The following is a 19163-nucleotide window of genomic DNA, read 5'->3' as shown; positions in this document are numbered from 1 at the left end:
CGGCGGGGGGTGTTCGGCGGCGCTCTGCGTGGGGGATTCAGCAGCACGGCGGGGGGTGCGGGCTGTTCGGCAGTGCGGCGGGGGGCGGCGGTAGTTCAGCGGCGCGGCGCTCGGTGGGGGGGGGTGTTACGGCAGGGCGGCGCTTTTTTTTGCTGCTTGGGGCGGCAAAAAAGTTAGAGCTGGCCCTGCATGCTGCACTGTTGTATCCTCCAGTTCATCCCCTGGCTACAAGATTACTATGTACAGCTACTATGCACCAGACACGTACTGAATCCATTCTTTAAACTCTTATAAAAGGGTGTTGGTTGTATCCTCCTAATTTGCAGGTACATTACCTGTTTCCACGTTTCCCTACAGACTGAGTTGTAAGGGTCTAACTCTAATCTAAAGCCCCACTGGACGTCTTTCCATTTACTTCAATGAAGCATTGATTATTAATCCGCCCATCACGTAATGCAATCTGTCCTCAAAGTATAGGCCCCCCCCCCCCCCCCCATAGCTTTCACCGCACCCTTTTACTAACTCCTCATATGCAAACTAATTATGCCCCCTCTGGGGTGGTGAGTGGATCTGAAACCAAGATCTAGAGCAACATGTCTCCTTAAAAGAATAGTTGAAAACATTAAGTATCATCCCTTTCTGTCTACAGCCACAGATACCTGAACATAGAATTTTCACAGGGAACTTAAAGATTCTAGAGACATATTTAAGTGGAGATAAAAAGCCATTCCCCTAGCCCTCCCCCCAAAACATGGTGCTCTCTTAGTCATGCTCCTATTAACACATGTTCTGGGAGTGGTATACACTGTGAAGGACCTTTCATCTTTCCTCTAAAATCTACAGTTGTCAGCAATACAAAAGGTAATGCTATCTAGGAAAAGATAGGACAGAAATTACAGCTGAACTGAAAGGCACAGATTGGTATCACAGAGGCAAATTATGGAAAAGTGACAGGGCATTGGACTAAGAAGTTAAACCATACAGGCAGGGACTAGCCTTTTTCAGCTACCTGACTGTGCTCTCCTCTGGATCGGAGACTCAGCCTCAGCACCTCACACATGAGAGAATGGACAGAATCCAGCCCCTCCCCCTCAGCCCCCCCGTCTCAGGAGATGGCCCAATGGTACAAACTTGGACAGAAGAGGCTTGCCACAAAACAGACCAGGCCAATTCCCCTTTGCACCCAGATGGGAACTTATTTGAAATAGTTTTACATCTGCATTGAAAATTTTTATGAACATTTGTAAGACACTGTTTTTGCTCATAAGGTTTGTTTCAGTTTGAATGCACTTGTAAATAATGCTATATCAAATATTTTCCAAAATACAGAAATCCTAGCTGTTTTCGAAGATATTTATATATTGCTATTCATTTTGATAATTTCTTCACGTCTGGGCTTTAGGCTGAAGTTAAAACTTCAAACACTTATCAATTTTTAAAACAACAACAAATACACACATTATGTGCCTCAGGGTGGTAACCCACAGATACTGAAATAACTCTACAAGTTACAAAGCAAACAGATAACCAGTAAAAGACTATCTGACCTTGCAGAACAGGCAACTCACACAGTCATTTGCAAACCTTGTGGCAAAGACAGAGAGAGACGAAGATGGGGAAGTCAACTGGCAAAGAAACACAGAGGGAGAAATGTTAGGGCCCTGGAAGTTGCCCTGAAAGATGGAAGATTGCTCTTTTTTAGCTTCTAAGAACCTATTCCACCAATGACTTCTTAATGCTTCTCATTAATCTATAATTTAACCACCATGCTGGGACTCAAAACATTCTCTCTCCTTCCAGGTGGCCCTTCCTCTCACTTCAGCCATACCTGATCGATTTTGCCCCTCTTTCCCTTTCTGGCTTTGGGAAAGGTCATCAATTTTCCCCTCCTTCACGCTATGCTACAAGAGCCATTTGCTAAGGCGAGGCAATAAGTTTAGGAGATAGACAAAGCAAGGTGTTCAGTCACTACGTTCAGTCACTGTGCTGCAGTTTTCCTTAAAGCTTTCACTGCAGTGAATTTTTTTTCAAAGCTGTATAAACAGCATGTCTCACCAGTGAATGCCAGAAAAAAACATTAGTTAGTGGGTGGAAAATCTGCCTCTCCCTTGTTAAAGTGAGCTGGAGGAGAGGAGTAAACACCACGAGTGAGAACATGTCTACATATTAGGCTGCACATCAGGACAGGTTTTTCCATCTCACCTGCTATCACTCTTGGGCATTGTTTGGATGGAAAAAACTGTAGGCACAGCATCTACTGTCACTAATCAGGTTCACCTCCTCTGTGATCCTACCAGAGGACATTTTCTCTCCTCTTCTCTACCACTGCACTGGCTGGTCAAGCTAGAACGTTAATTCTCATTTTCAGCATATTTCTCTCAACTTCTTAAATCGGATTTCCCTTTGCATCAGATAGCTGCATTTAGAGTTTTCAAACTCATTCTAATTTAAAGGTTTAGCTACCGCTTCATTCCCTACACCCTTTAAGATTCCTAGTATCTGACAAGGTGACTGGAAAGGAGAACAAGTGCCTCTCTTGGTCTATAGGCCATTCTCAAAAGTGGCTGCTCAGTGCTACTCTCCTTTCCACTCTCTCTTTCATTTATCCTCCCTGACAGACCAATCCTTTAAATTGCTTGGTTGCAGAGAATGCACCAACCTAGGCAAGAATGTGACTCACTGATGATCCTTAAAACATAAAAGCCATATCATACACACCAGGCTACAGTTAGAACTGGTATAAACAAGTGAAACTCCATTGGAGTTACAGCAGATCACACAAGCTCAGACTTCAGCTAAAGATCATCAGCTAACAGAATAACTTCTTCCATCTCAGTCATGACACTGCTTTGCTTCCATTACCCACTTAGCTACAGTTCTCCAGTTCCACACATGGTTCCCTATCTTCAGAAGATGAAATTCAAACAAGAATGGAAATAGTTACTACTTCAGCTGGAAAACATAATGCATGCTTTCTAGTTTTCTGCTTTCCACCTCTTCTCTGTTCCACCTGCAACCATCTCATCTCCAAAAACATAAAAAGGCTCCACCTCCTTTTTTTTCTGTTTATTAAGTTAGCCATAAATGAGATTCTGCAGAAGTGACAAGCACTTTAAAGTTAAGAACATGCTTAGGTATTTGCAAGATTGAAGATCAAGTAACTCCAATTATATCTAATTAGAGCTCAAGTCTTAAATACTCACACAAATGAGTTACTTTACTCAGAAACATAGCCTAACTGAACCCAACATCTTGAACTCAATAGAACTACTCACAAGTTACTCATGTGTATCTTGTTTGCAGGATCAGACCTTAAATCATTAAATAAGATTGCTTTTAACTGGTTACATTCTTCTTTCCACTATAATAATGCATCATCAGCCAAAAAATAAAAAATAGAAGAAACTTTTGTAGTAAGCTTTATCATCAAGAACAAGACTGGTGAAGAATAATCACCCTCAAAGAGCTGCATATTTGAAAACTGATAATTGATTTAGAAAGCAAACAAAGTAAACGTGTTGAAATCCTTAAAAACTAAAGTACATCAATAAACGAACAAGACACATAAATATTCAAAATGTAGAAAGCTCTCCCTCGATTTATGTAACCAGATTCATAAAAAGTGATTTTTTTAAATTATTTGAGCAATAAGCATCTAAATACTAATATTGTGTATAATATTATGTGGATATGGGGAATGTGGTGGATGTGATACATCTTAACTTTAGCAAAGCTTTTGATATAGTCTCCCACAGTATTCTTGCCAGCAAGTTAAAGAAGTATGGATTGGATAAATGGACTATAAGGTGGATAGAAAGCTGGCTAGATTGTCGGGCTCAGGGGGTAGTGATCAATGGCTTGATGTCTACTTGGCAGCCCATATCAAGCGGAGTGCCCCAGGGGTCGGTCCTGGGGCCGGTTTTGTTCACATCTTTATTAATTATCTGGATGATGGGACAAATTGCACCCTCAGCAAGTTTGCAGATGACACTAAGCTGGGGGGGGAGAGGTAGATATGCTGGAGGGTAAGGATAGGGTCCAGAGTGACCTAGACAAATTGGAGGATTGGGCCAAAAGAAATCTGATGAGGTTCAACAACGACAAGTGCACAGTCCTGCACTTAGGAAGGAAGAATCCCATGCACTGCTACAGGCTGGGGACCGACTGGCTAGAGCAGCAGTTCTGCAGAAAAGGACCTGTGGATTACAGTAGATGAGAAGCTGGATGAGAGTCAGCAGCGTGCCCTTGTTGCCAAGAAGGCCAACGGCATATTCGGCTGCATTAGTAGGAGCATTGCCAGCAGATCGAGGGAAGTGACTATTCCCCTCTATTCGGCACTGGTGAGGCCACATCTGGAGTACTGCATCCAGTTTTGGGCCGCCCACTACAGAAGGGATGTGGACAAATTGGAGAGAGTCCAACAGAGGGCAATGAAAATGATTAGGGGGCTGGGGCACATGACTTACGAGGAGAGACTGAGGGAACTGGGCTTATTTAGTCTGCAGAAGAGAAGCCTGAGGGGGGATTTGATAGCAGCCTTCAACTACCTGGAGGGGGGTTCCAAAGAGATGGAGCTAGGCTGTTCTCAGTGGTGGCAGATGACAGAACAAGAAGCAATGGTCTCAAGTTGCAATGGGGGAGATCTAGGTTGGATATTAGGAAACATTATTTCATTAGGAGGGTGGTGAAGCACTGAAATGGGTTACCTAGGGAGGTGGTGGAATCTCCATCCTTAGAGGTTTTTAAGGCCCGGCTTGACAAAGCCCTGGCTGGGATGATTTAGTTGGTGTTGGTCCTGCTTTGAGCAGGGGGTTGGACTAGATGACCTCCTGAGGTCTCTTCCAACCCTGATAGTCTATGATTCTACAACAGCTACACACACACTCTCCACAATCCTGAAATCAGATCCTTGCACATGGACCCTTGCACTCCACAGAGCTCCATTGCAGTCAGTTGTGCGTCCCGCAGAAACAAACATCTGCCCAAATAGGTTGAATTGCAATTAGGGGTCATATATGCTCAAACATAAAAAGCTAGAAACTAACTAGCAAAACTTTGAAAGAGTTAGTCCAAATCAAACGACTTTTTTGGGGGGGATGGGGACAATCTTGACACACCATTGCCCCAAGTCCTTTTCTGAGTCACTGCTTCCTTGGATACAGTTCCCCACCCCATGAACATGGCTTGCATTCTTTGTTCCTAGATATAGGACTTAACATTTGGCTGTCTTGAAATGTGTATTGTTTGCTTACACACAGTTTACCAAGCAAGCCAGATCCTGCTATATCAATGATCTGCCCTGTTCATTATTTACCACTCCTCCAATGTGTGTGTCATCTATAAACTGCATCAATAACGGTTTTATTGTTTTTCTTCCAGGTCATTGATAAAAATGTTAAAAAGCATAGGGCCAAGCACAAATCCTTGTGGGAACCCACTGGAAACACACCCATGATAAACAATGGCAATTAGTGCTCTCTCTCCCTCCTCTCCCATTTTGCAGAACACTGTAAAAGATAAATAGCATAAATAAAAATAGGATGGTTACAGCCAACCACTTCCAATTTATAGAGCATTTTAATATTAGGAGGGAAAAGAGGTTGTCCCATAGGTCTGTATTACTATGAATTTTCTCGTCCCCTTACGCCCCTACTCTACTTGCACTACGTTGATGACATCTTCATCATCTGGACCCATGGGAAGGAGGCCCTTGAGGAATTCCACTAAGATTTCAACAATTTCCACCCTACCATCAACCTCAGCCTGGACTAGTCCACACAAGAGGCCCACTTCCTAGACACTACAGTGCTAATAAGCGATGGTCACATAAACACCACCCTATACCGGAAACCTACTGACCGCTATACTTAGATTTTTTCCCCAATAGGAACAATAATTTGATCCACAATAAATTCTTTCGCCTTTTACCAACTGAAGGGGAATGGGTATGTTTAAATTCTCCACAGTAATGACCCAAACTTGCAACATTCCAGAGACGTGGCTCTCCAATTTATTAGAGATTGGTTGCAGCCCTGTTGGTCCCAGGATAGGAGAGAAACACCTCTCTAATTTACCAGACAAGCAGAGCTCAGCAATCATTTCAAAGGACAGTCATCATCCACATGTGCCAATATCACCCTGACAGGTTTCAAAGGGGTAGCCGTGTTAGTCTGTATCGGCAAAAACAACGAGGAGTCCTTGTGGCACCTTAGAGACTAACAAATTTATTTGCACATAAGTTTTCGTGGGCTAGAACCCACTTCATCAGATGCATGAAGTGAAAAATACAGGAGCAGGTATAAATACATGAAAGGATGGAGGTTGCTTTACCAAGTGTGAGGTCAGTCTAACAAGATAAATCAATTAACGCCCCCACAAACATGATACAGTTCTGCGGTGACCTAGAAACCTACTTTCGACGTCTCCGACTCAACGAATATTTCCAACACACCACTGAACAGCACACTAACACACAGGAAGCTTCCTACCAACACTACAAAAAGAAGGATTCTGTGTGGACACCTCCTGAAGGTCGAAACAACAGACTGGACTTCTACATAGAGTGCTTCTGTCGACGTGCACAAGCTGAAATTCTGGAAAAGCAACATCACTTGTCCCATAACCTCAGCTGTGCAGAACGCAACGCCATCCCCAGCCTCGGAAACAACTCTGACAACATAATATAAAAAGCTGACAAAGGAGGTGCTGTAGTCATCATGAATAGGTCGGAATATGAACAAGAGGCTGCTACACAAATCTCTGACACCACATTCTACAGGGCATTACTCTCTGACCCCACTGAGGATTACCAAAAGAAACGGAATCATCTGCTCAAGAAACTCCCTAAAGAAGCACAGGAACAAATCTACACTGACACACCCCTAGAGCCCCGACCAGGGGTATTCTACCTGCTACACAAAATCCATAAACCTGGGAATCCTGGACACCCCATCATCTCAGGCATTGGCACCCTGACAGCAGGATTATCTGGCTATGTAGACTCTCTCCTCAGGCCCTACGCTACCAGCACTCCCAGCTATCTTCAAGACACCACTGACTTCCTGAGGAAACTACAATCATTTTTGGTGATCTTCCAGAAAACACCATCCTAGCCACTATGGATGTAGAAGCCCTCTACACCAACATTCCACACAAAGATGGACTACAAGCCATCAAGAATAGCATCCCTGGTACCATCATGGCAAACCTGGTGGCTGAACTTTGTGACTTTGTCCTCACCCACAACTATTTCAGATTTGGGGACTGTCAAGGCTGTATCCCCACTTTGAACTTTAGGGTACAAATGTAGGGGCCTGCATGAAAACTTCTAAGCTTATCTACCAGCTTAGCTTTGGTCCGCTGCCACCATCACAAGAATTCCCTCCCTGGGAAGCCTTGAGAAACCTTTCACCAATTCCCTGGTGAACACAGATCCAAACCCCCTTGGATCTTAAAACAAGGAGAAATTAACCATCCCCCCTCCTTCCTCCCACCCTCCTTTCACCAACTCCTGGTGAATACAGATCCAAACCCCCTTGGATCTTAAAACAAGGAGAAATCAATCTGGTTCTTAAAAAAGAAGGCTTTTAATTAAAGAAAAAGGTAAAAATCATCTCTGTAAAATCAGTACGGAGAATAACTTTACAGGGTAATCAAACTTAAAGAGCTCAGAGGACCCCCCTCTGTCTCAGGTTCAAAGTACAGCAAACAAAGATACACACTCTGGTAAAAAGGTACATTTACAAGTTGAGAAAACAAAGTAAATCTAAGACGCCTTGCCTGTCTTTTTACTTACAAGTTTGAAATAGGAGAGACTTGTTTAGAAAGATGGGGAGAACCTGGATTGATGTCTGGTCCCTCTCAGTCCCAAGAGCGAACCACCCCTTAAAACAAAGAGCACACACAAAAGCCTTTCCCCCCCCCAAGATTTGAAAGTATCTTGCCCCCTTATTGGTCCTTCGGGTCAGGTGTCAGCCAGGTTACCCGAGCCTCTTAACCCTTTACAGGTAAAAGGATTTGGAGTCTCTGTACACAGAGAGCTGTTACCCTTCCCTTTATAGTTATGACAGGGACAATTTATACCTTCAAGTCAGCGGCACTGCTATGGGTACCCGGATGGCCCCTCGGTATGCCAACATTTTTATGGCTGACTTAGAACAACGCTTCCGCAGCTCTTGTCCCCTTACGCCCCTACTCTACTTGCACTACGTTGATGACATCTTCATCACCTGGACCCATGTGAAGGAGGCCCTTGAGGAATTCCACCAAGATTTCAACGATTTCCACCCTACCATCAACCTCAACCTGGACCAGTCCACAAAAGAGACCCATTTCCTAGACACTACAGTGCTAATAAGCAATGGTCACATAAACACCACCCTATGCCGGAAACCTACTGACCGCTAGCACTCTTAAAGCTGCAATACCCACCTGGTGAAGTGAAGAAACAGACTGACAGAGCCAGAAGGGTACCGAGAACTCACCTACTACAAGACAGGCCCAACAAAGAAAGTAACAGAACGCCACTAGCTGTCACCTACAGCCCCCAACTAAAACCTTTCCAGCACACCATCAAGGATCTACAACCTATCCTGAAGGATGATCCCTCACTCTCACAGACCTTGGGAGACAGGCCAGTCCTCGCCTACAGACATCCCCCCAACCTGAAGCAAATACTCACCAACAACTACACACCACACAACAAAAACACCAACCCAGGAACCAAACCCTGCTACAAACCCAGGTGCCAATTCTGTCCACATATCTATTCAAGGGACACCATCATAGGACCTAATCACATTAGCCACACCATCCGGGGCTCGTTCACCTGCACATCTACCAATGTGATATATGTCATCATGTGCCAGCAATGCCCCTCTGCCATGTACATTGGCCAAACCAGACAGTCTCTATGCAAAAGAATAAATGGACACAAATCTGACATCAGGAATCATAACATTCAAAAACCAGTAGGAGAACACTTCAATCTCTCTGGTCACTCAATAACAGACCTAAAAGTGGCAATTCTTCAACAAAAAAACTTCAAAAACAAACAGACTCCAATGTGAAGCTGCAGAACTGGAATTAATTTGCAAACTGGATACCATCAGATTAGGCCTGAATAAAGACTGGGAGTGGTTGGGTCATTACAAAACCTAAACTTAATTTCCCCAATACTAATTTCTCCCTACTGTTACTCAAACCTTCTTGTCAACTGTCTGTAATGGGCCACTCTCTTACCATTTCAAAAGTTATTTTTCCTCCCTTGGTATCCTGCTGTTAATTGATTTATCTCCTTAGACTGACCTCACATTTGGTAAAGCAACCCCCATCCTTTCATGTATTTATACCTGCTCCTGTATTTTCACTTCATGCATCCGATGAAGTGGATTCTAGCCCACGAAAGTTTATGCCCAAATAAATTTGTTAGTCTCTAAGGTGCCACAAGGACTCCTCGTTGTTTTTGCTAATATCACCCTGATTAGCACTCACTAAACAGAGAGAGAAAAGACAGAACAGCCTTTTGTCTCAGTTACTCCTGTATCTTTAAGTCAAGGTAGATCTCAGCGAGGACCTCGCTTTGACATCGGTATTACCTTTTCCCCGCTTCGATAGCTGATCTCTACTCTTCGTGTTCCTTCCCCAGCCGCCCAGAAAGCGACGGTCCCGTCGCATCCGCCCCGTAACTACCATTAAGAAATGCACTTACCGGGAATCATTTCGGCCAAGAGGCTTGTTCTGGCAGCAGCCCCCTTTACTGCCGAGGCAACTAAGAGCTGCTGGTGGCAACTCTGTTAATTCAGCTGAGCTGGGAGGCAGAGCGCTCGCTCCAGCCCTCGCCCCCTAACACCGCACACACAGGGGCAGGGCTAGGGGTGCTACAGCGAGCCCGGGCACCGGCCCCAGCGCAGCCGCTCCTCACGTGGCCGGGGCAGTGGGAGCAGCCGCGCTCTGTGGCGGTGGCGCTGCCGCTGGGGAGTAAGGGAGGCTGGCTCGCTGCAGAGCCCCGGCGGGGGAGTCTCCCCGGGGCTGCCCGCGGTGGAAACGCACAGGCAGCTCGCTGGGCACCTGCCCCCGGGGAGCTCCCTCTGCAGGCGGCGGGCGGGCGAGCCCGGAGCCCAGGGAGATGGCGGAGGGAATGGCCGGGGGTCAAGCCCCCTTTCCCGGAGCGTGATGCGCGCAAGCTGCCGCTCCTGGGTCACCAACTTGCTACCACGGAAAGTCTCTGCCCCCTACCTTCGTCCCTTCCCGCCGCCTCTGGGCACGTCCCGAGCTGCTGTGCACCTGCGGCGGGAGCATCGCTGGCGGAGCGCAGCTGGGGCCTGGGCTGGAGACCAGCCCTCACCGGCAACCAATGGCAGCAGCTCGGCGCTGCCCGCCCCGCCGGAGCCCCCGGCTCCCCTCTCCTGCATCCACCCAGGAGCTGCGGCTGCCGCCAGCCCAGAGCGTCTCCCCGCTGCCAGGGCAGCCGCTAGAGCAGCACAACGGTGTCAAGAAGGGGCGGGGAGAGCGGCAGGGGAGCCCGCAGCCCCGAGAGCAGCGGCTGGGGAAGGGGTGGTGCAGGAGCGCTCTCGGGACTGACGGGAGGAGGGGGCCAGCGCCGAGAGAGTTCGCCCCGCGGGGGTCCTTGTGGGGCCGGGCTACGCGGGCGCTTCTCCCCGGGAGGGAAAGGTTCCCGAGTGCATCCCCTGCTCCAGCAGGACAGGCAGCTTCCCGCCATTAACGGGGCTGGCAGGCGACTCGCAATACAGCTAAACAAAGGGGGAACCAGGTTTCCTTCTGCTCCTTTACCTTCTGCAACAGCAGCACTCCCCCCCCCCCCAAACTGCCCTGCAGCCTGGGTGTGCAATGTGAGTTCAGCAGACGGGAGGTGCTGGTCTCAGCTGATGCCCAGGGGCAGGGAGTCAGTATTTTGTTTACAAACAGATGCAGGATGATTTTAAGAAAGGGCTGATAATTAAATTAAGGATCTGGAAGTCGATAGATGAGCCTGTAAAACACGGATTCTTCGGGCGGGGAGAAGGGGGGTGTTTAAGAGGGAACACAGGGGACTCCGAAGAAATACAGCCAAGCCCTCTGAGCCAAAGTCACATCAAAAAAGAGGGCGATGGGAGGGGGAGGGGTGAAAAGAAGGGGCCAAAACCCAGGGAAGGGATAGCAGTGGTACAGAGAAATTTCTCCTCTTCTTGTGGTACTTATGTGGCCCCATCACCGTAGTATCTGATCAATTCCTCCCCCTCCCTTCCACAGCCTTCTGCACACCACAGAATAGCTGTTCTGTGGTGTGCAGGAGGCACTAGAGGGAGGTAGGAAGAGGCAGAAAAAGCAGGGGTGGGAAGAAGTGGGGCGGGGGTGGAGCCTTGGGGGAAGGGGTGGGGAAGTGTCGAGCAAAGTCGGCACCTATGTTCAGGCCAATTCCAGAACAAAGAACTGAAATTGCATCCATAGAGTCCATAAAGTCGATGATTATTGTCATGATTTGTATTATTCATGATATTGTATTATTGTAGCTCTAGCCCCTGTTTGCCAGATCTGGGAATGGGCGACAGCGGCTGGATCACTTGAAGATTACCTGTTCTGTTCATTCCCTTTGAAGCACTGGGCATTGGCCACTGTCAGAGGACAGGACACTTGGCTGGATGGACCATTGCTCTGATCCCGTATGGCCATTCTTATGTTCTTATTCACTGACACCATCTGTGTGCTCAGCACTGTTCAGAATGTGCCAGAAAATATAGTCCGTGAGCCAATGCTTACAAAATGTGTAGCCCTGGATAAGATGGCTCAAGATATTTAAGTATGAAGTGTATAATTATTGAACACATGTTAATATCTATGAATGGAGGTGCTGACAGCAATAGAAGTTTTACCTGATTAAGGACTGGAAGACTTGACCCAACTTTTTTCCCCAAGAGAAAGAGCTGCCCAGAGCTCCTGTGCCTGTTTATTTTCCTTTCCTGCTTGCAGTGCCCTGATATACCTCAGAAGACTCCATTTTTTCTCAGCTATTGGTGTTTGGTTTTAAATAGTCTCCTGTAAGAACTGCAGCTCGATCACTGTAACATCCTCTGGCAAAGAATTCCACATGTTGACACTGTGTTGTGTGAAGAAATACTTCCTTTTGTTTGTTTTAAACTTGCTGCCTATTAATTTCATTAGGTGATCAAAAAGAAATTGCTGCTGCTTCTTTGAAACAACACTAAAAAACCTCAAGAGGTGTGTCATTTTACATCAGTAGGCATCTTGATCTCCCAAAGACCATAATTAGCCACTATCACCGGGCAGCTGAGGCAATGGCAGAATCAACAGCCTCATAATTTGGGGCACAGTTTCATCAGCCAGTGCCACAAAGGATGGCAGAGTTCCAGAGAAAGAGTTAGCAGATGCACCATTCTTTCCCTGTTGCTGGAGAACTGTGTCCCCACCTGTCTCTTCCTGTACAGTCTGGAATTCTCTAATATTTTGGCATCATGAATCTTGCCAGGCTTACATCCATTAAGGGTCTTCTGTGATCCATCACAGCCCCTATGACTTATGGTGGTAGAATTCCATGATCTATTGAGAAGGGGCAAAGAATTGAGATGCGAGTTACATCAATAGCCCCAGCACGGCTTAGGAAACCTCAAGATTATTCCAAGCCTTCCATTATTTCAGAGACAAGGTGCCACAAGTACTCCTGTTCTTTTTACTAGTAACCTTGATTCCATAGGTCAGCAGCACCTGCTTCATTGTTGTGCCCTGCTCCAGTAGGGCATCTCCTGCTGCTGTGATCTTGCCCACAACAGAGAGCTCTGTAAGGAGTAACAGTCTGCCTTCATGACCACTTTCCAGAGCGTGAGGGCAATGCTCTTGTTCATAAGGACAGCAGATGTTTTCAGGGTTCTTTTGCACTGAAAGGCAGCTGCCAGCTCTACACGCCAGAAATCAAACGTAGATTTGGGCATCTACATCTGTAGTCACTGTCAGTCCAGACAGCCACAACATTAGCCTACGAATGGTTGGAATGTGGCCTGGTCCACAGTCCACCCTTCTCACGGTTCCATTCAGTCACATACATGGACACAAACCTCTACACCTGTCTTTGCTTTCTTTTTAGTCGCCACCTCAAAGTGCTCTGGGTGCTCTTTTTTCGCCTTGTCCTGTCCTGCTTCCAGGATATCCAGCACTAACCTTCCGAAAGCCAGAGGATGCAGCAACCTGTAATGCCAGAAAGGGTCTCAAGGAAACGAAATAAGCAGGGTGTCCCTAGGCTGAGGTTATGGGTTTTGTGTAAGAAATCCTTGGTAAAAAGGTGGTATATCTAGAAAATACCCATAGTCCTTTGCAGTAGGTGCTGTTATGGCTCCATGACCCAGGTTCAGAGCCAGAAGCTGACTCAATACCCTGTCACTCAAATCACCACCAATATAGGTTAATCGGGACCTAAATAGAGGATCAATTGACAAGTGTAGCCACAGCTGAAGGGCTAATTAGAGGAGAAGCAACCCCAGCTGCTGGGGGCTGATAAATAGAGAGGAAGCAAGCCCTGGGGTGAAGAGCATAAAGGAAGGTGCTAGCACTGTGCTGTGCCTCCCAGGCTATGTCAATACTGCAGTTAAAAACCCGTGGCTGGTCTGTGCTAGCTGACTTGGATGCAGTCTAAGGGACTGTTTAATGGTGGTAGAGACATTTGGGCTCAAGCTAGAGCCCAGGCTCTAGGACTCTGCCAGGTGGGAGGGTCCCAGAGCTAGAGCCTGAGCCTGAGCCTGATGTCTTCACTACAGGTAAACAAGCCCTTTAGTCTGAGCCCCATGAGCCAGAGGCATCTGGTGTAGGCCCACTAGGGGTGTCTGATTGTAGTGTAGACATACCCTCAGAAGTAAGAGGGGGAGCTGGCTGGGACTTGTAAATAGCACTACATGCCATTATCTGCTAGAATAGTATAATATAGCCTGGTGGTGGTGAAGGTAGCCTGGACTGAGTGTGGTCTGCACCTAAGGTGAGAGACTCACAGAGGACTTTCTTGTGACAGGCACTACGGGGTAGCTGCCTAGATTGTCCCACAATTCACTCCTAAAAACAAGGTCAGCTGTACTGGCTACAAATTGAATGTTGTGGTTATCTCTTCACAGCCATCTTTTCTGCCATTGCAACCAATTAGAGTGCTATGTGTGGATGCAAAACATGGTTGCAATGACAGAAAAGATGGCTGTGAAGAGATAACCGCAACATTCAATTTGTAGCTGGTTCAGCTGACCATTTCCCTAACCAGTTACACAAAGTCAGGGTTCTGTCAGTAACATGTACAGGGCCTTACATTTCTTAGCCATTTACATCACTAAGTTTTGAGCTGTTGCCACATGGTCTACATAAAAGTAGACATTTAACAGATTTTAAAATTATTTTAGGGATCAGAAAGTTAGGGAAACTTTTTCTAACATTTAATTGAAAAAATATGTTGTCTCATTGGCTATTTTTCCCAATGGTTTGAGACCAATTTGCGTCCACACTTTAAATGAACGACTTATTGGTATATCTGGAGAACGGGTCCCGGCCCTAATTTATCACAGTTTATGACAAGTGTTCTTTTCCACTGCTGGTGAAAGAAAATAGCCACACTAATTTACTGTTGTTAGAAGAGGTGTAGCAATGCCTGTCATGATGCACTGAGGAATAACAAAGCAAAAATCACACTTTAGGAAAGAATACAGAAATACTCTCAGAACATACACTGGAGCTAGCCCATTCTTTAACCCATTTATTACTGCCAACAGTTCCCTTGTGACAGCAAATTAGTTTATTTGCTCCATATTATTTTGTTAATCTGTATCCACTAAATTTTAATAAAAAGCAAAAATACTGTTAAAAATTCAATAGAGACATTATCCCTTGACAACTCCTATTTGTCCAGGGTTTAACATATACATGGCTGGGTACAACTGTTTCAATTACACACCTAATTACTATCAACTCATGATGAGTAAGAGTGATGTTCCTGCTGAAATATGGTAATTTGATCTTGGTACCTATTAACATAGTCAAACGTCACAGCGTGGATCAGGCCTGTGTTTTTATAATATCTGCCGCCTCTCACTGACAAACTAACTCCGGGCTGGAGATCACTGATGCTAGGAACACTACCCCAAAGTTACACTTGTTCCAGTGTTCCTTTGCCCCCTTTCTGCTTATGTAATATGAAGAGAGGAGTAGGATTTATCTATTGAGATGTCCAGGAAACTTTATAACACGTTTTATTTTCATTTTTCTCCCAGAAATGAATCACTCTTTAGGCACCACTCTACTGCTTTCCCTCTCTGTTTCCTCAAAAAAGAATGCCCAAAGAAGAGTAGAAGCAGACATAGGCACCCACGGAAAAAAAGTGGGTGCTTTAGCACCCACTGGCAGCCAACTCCTCCCCACCCCCCAGTGCCTCTAGCCCGCTGGTAGCCCCGCCGATCAACTCCTCCCCCTCCCTCCCTCCCGCCCACCGCAATCAGCTGTTCCACGGCCTGAAGGAGCTGCTGGGAGGGAGGGGGCAGAACTGGACAGGAAGAGGCATGACAGGGGGGAGCAGGGGTGGGAAAAGGCAGAGCAGGGGTGGGGGTTTGGGGGAAGGGGTCGGATGGGGCCTGGGGCAGAGCAGGGAAGAATTGAGCACCCCCAGGCCCTGGAGGAAGCAGGCCTGGATTAACCAATGTGCATTCAGTGTACTTGCCCAGGGCCCTTTTGTTCTCAAAAATGTATCTTCTTAAATTTTACTCTCCCTTTTTATCCTCCCTGCAGGTGCAAATGTTTCTATGTTCCCCGTATCATCTCCTTCCCTGAGGTTATTGCAGATTCGAAGGCAAAAACACGCACTCGCGATGACATGTTTTCTGAGATCATGCAGTCCTCCCGAACTGATAGGGCACAGCTGAATGCATGGAGGCATTCGGTGGCAGAGGCCAGGAAAGCATTCAGTGAGTGTGATTGGAACACGTAGGAGGAGATGCTGAAGCTAATGGGGGAGCAAATGGACATGATCAGGTGTCTGGTGGAGCTGCAGGGAAGGCAACAAGAGCACAGACCGCCGCTGCAGCCATTGTATAACCACCAGCCCTCCTCCCCAAGTTCCATATCCTCCTCACCCAGACGCCCAAGAACGTGGGGGGCAGGCTCCGGGCACCCAGCCATTTCACTCCAGAGGATGGCCCAAGCAACAGAAGGCTGTCATTCAAACAGCTTTGATTTGTAGTGTGGCTACAATAAGCAATGTTACCTTTTCCTTCCCTCCTCCCCCAGCCCACCCGGGCTACCCTGTCTGTGATGTCACTTTTTTCTTAATAAATAAAGAATGCATGGATTCAAAACAACAGGGACTTTATTTCCTTTGCCAGCTGTGGTCAAAGGGGCGAGGGGGATTGGCTTACAGGGAAGTAAATTCAACAAAGGGGGTGGGTTTGTATCAAGGAGAAACACACAACTGTCACACCATAGCCTGGCCAGTCATGAAACTGGTTTTCAAAGCCTCTCTGATGCGCAGCGCACCTAGCTGTGCTCTTCTAATCGCCCTGGTGTCTGGCTGTTCAAAACTGGCCGCCAGGCGATTTGCCTCAACCTCCCACCCCGCCATAAACATCTCCCCCTTACTCTCACAGATATTACAGAGCACACAGCAAGCAGCAATAAATGGGAATATTGGTTGCACTGAGGTCTAAGCTAGTCAGCAAACAGCGCCAGCAAGCTTTTAAATGTCCAAAAACACATTCTACCACCATTCTGCACTTGCTCAGCCTATAGTTGAAATGCTCCTTACTACTGTCCAGGCTGCCTGTGTATGTCTTCATGAGTCAAGAGAGCAAGGAGTAGGCTGGGTCCCCAAGAATAACTATTGGCATTTCAACATCCCCAACGATAATTTTCTGGTCTGGGAAGTAAGTCCCTTCTTGCAGCTGTTCGAACAGCCCAGAGTTCCTAAAGATGTGAGCGTCATGCACCTTTCCCGGCCATTCCACGCTGATGTCAGTGAAATGTCCCTTGTGATCCATCAGTGCTTGCAGCACCATTGAGAAGTACCTCTTGCGGTTTATGTATTGGTTGGCAAGGTGCTCCGGTGCCAAGATAGGGATATGCATTCCGTCTATCGCCCCACCACAGTTAGGGAATCCCATTGCAGCAAAGCCATCCACTATGACCTGCACATTTCCTAGAGTCACTACCCTTGCTAGCAGAAGGTCACTGATTGCCTTGGCTACTTGGATCACAGCCGCCCCCACGGTAGATTTGCTCATTCCAAATTGATTCCCGACTGACCGATAGCAGTCAGGCGTTGCAAGCTTCCACAGGGCTATTGCCACTCGCTTCTCAACTGTCAGGGCAGGTCTCAGCTTGGTATTCCTGCGCTTCAGGGCGGAGGAAAGCAACTCACACAGTTCCATGAAAGTGGCCTTTCGCAGCCACTGGGAATCATCCCATACCTGCAACACTATGCGGTCCCACCAGTCTGTGCTTGTTTGCCGGGCCCAGAATCAGCATTCCACTGTATCAACCTGCCCCACTGCCGCCATGATATCCCAATTGCCACATCCCATGCTTTCAGGAACATCTGTGTCCATGTCCTCTTCACAATCGTCCTCATGCTGGGGTCTCCTAGCCAGGTTCTGCACATACTGCAGGTTAATGTGCGAGGTGTTTACAATGCTCACAACAGCAGCGGTGAGCTGAGCAGGCTCCATGCTTGCCGTGCTATGGCGTCTGCATGGATAACCAAGGAAAAAAGGCGCGAAACGATTGTTTGCCATTGCTTTCAAGGAAGGAGAGAGGGGAGACTGACGACATGTACCCAAAACCACCGGTGACAATGTTTTTGCCCCATCAGGCATTGGGAGCTTAACCCAGAATTCCAATGGGCAGTGGGGACTGTGGGATAGCTACCCACAGTGCACCACTCCATGAGTCGATGCTAGCCACGGTATTGAGGACATACTCTGCCAACCTAATGCGCTTAGTGGGGACATACACGATCAACTGTACAAAATCGCTTTCTAAAGATCGACTTCTATAAAATCGACCTAATTTCATAGTGTAGACATACCCTGAGCAACTGCTACTACACGAGCTGTTCTTGGAGTAGCTTCACACAGCACAACGCCATTTCTGGGCTTGGAAACCAGTATTAATTGGTTGGAAAGGACGGTTCTGCAGACCTGGGAGGATATGCAGTGGTGACAGGACTTCTGGATGGCAAAGACAGCTCTTTTTGAGATCTGTGCTGAGCTCAGCTCAAAGCTGCAGTGGCAGCATACTAACATTAGGGTGACCAGATGACAAACATGAAATATCGGGACGTGGGCGGGGGGGGCGCGGCAGAGGGGAAAAAAAAAGCCGGCAGCGGGGAAAAAAAAAAAAAAGCCGCTGGAGCACCTGCCCCCCCCGCCAGGCGGCACAGCCCCATCTCCACCCACTCTATGGTGGCCTCGGAGCTGCCAAGCCCACGTGCTGCACTAGATCCCCAGGGCAGCCTGGCTCGCTTCCTGGCCGCCCTCCCTGTCCGGGCCAGGCCACTCCGTGAGCCATGGGCGCGGCGCAGGAGGCCCAGGCCTGCCTCGCCTTCTACCGGGGGCTCGGGCGGAGGGAGCCGCTGCGGGATCTCTGCCGGGGCGTGCTCACCTTCCTGGAGAAGCTATACTGGAGCAGTTCGCAGGGTGAGTGCTGAGGGCCACCCCCTCCCTCCAGCCTTGCGCCGCCATACAGCTGATCAGCCAAGCCTGGAAGGGAGGAGGAATGCGGCGTGCTTGGGGAAGAGGTGGGGCCAGGGTGGGGATTTGAGGAGGATCCAATGGGGCAGTGAGGGGGCGGGGCTGGGCCAGGGCGGGGATTTGGGGAGGGATCCAATGGGGGGAGGAGGGGATGGGGCCGGGGGCGAGAGCCCCTCCAGGCTCCGCCTGTGCGCTGGAGCGGAGGGCAAAATTGCTTGTTTGTCCAGTGTCCCGCGGGACAAACAAGCAAATATCGGGACAGTCCCGATAAAATCGGGACGTCTGGTCACCCTAACTAACATGCTGTTTACCATCGTTGACAAACAGGTCACCATCTAGCAATGGTCCACCCCCAAGTGTTACTGGTCTGTAGACAACCAATTCAGTGTTGGAAGATCAACTGTGGGGATACTGTCATGCAAGTGTGTACTGCTATCAGAAGGTATG

Source organism: Terrapene carolina, unplaced genomic scaffold, assembly GCF_002925995.2.
Source record: "Terrapene carolina triunguis isolate 2854851 unplaced genomic scaffold, T_m_triunguis-2.0 Scaffold23, whole genome shotgun sequence".
NCBI lineage: Eukaryota > Metazoa > Chordata > Testudines > Emydidae > Terrapene > Terrapene triunguis.
The sequence above is the reverse complement of the archived record's forward strand: the minus strand, read 5'-3'. Positions refer to the sequence as shown.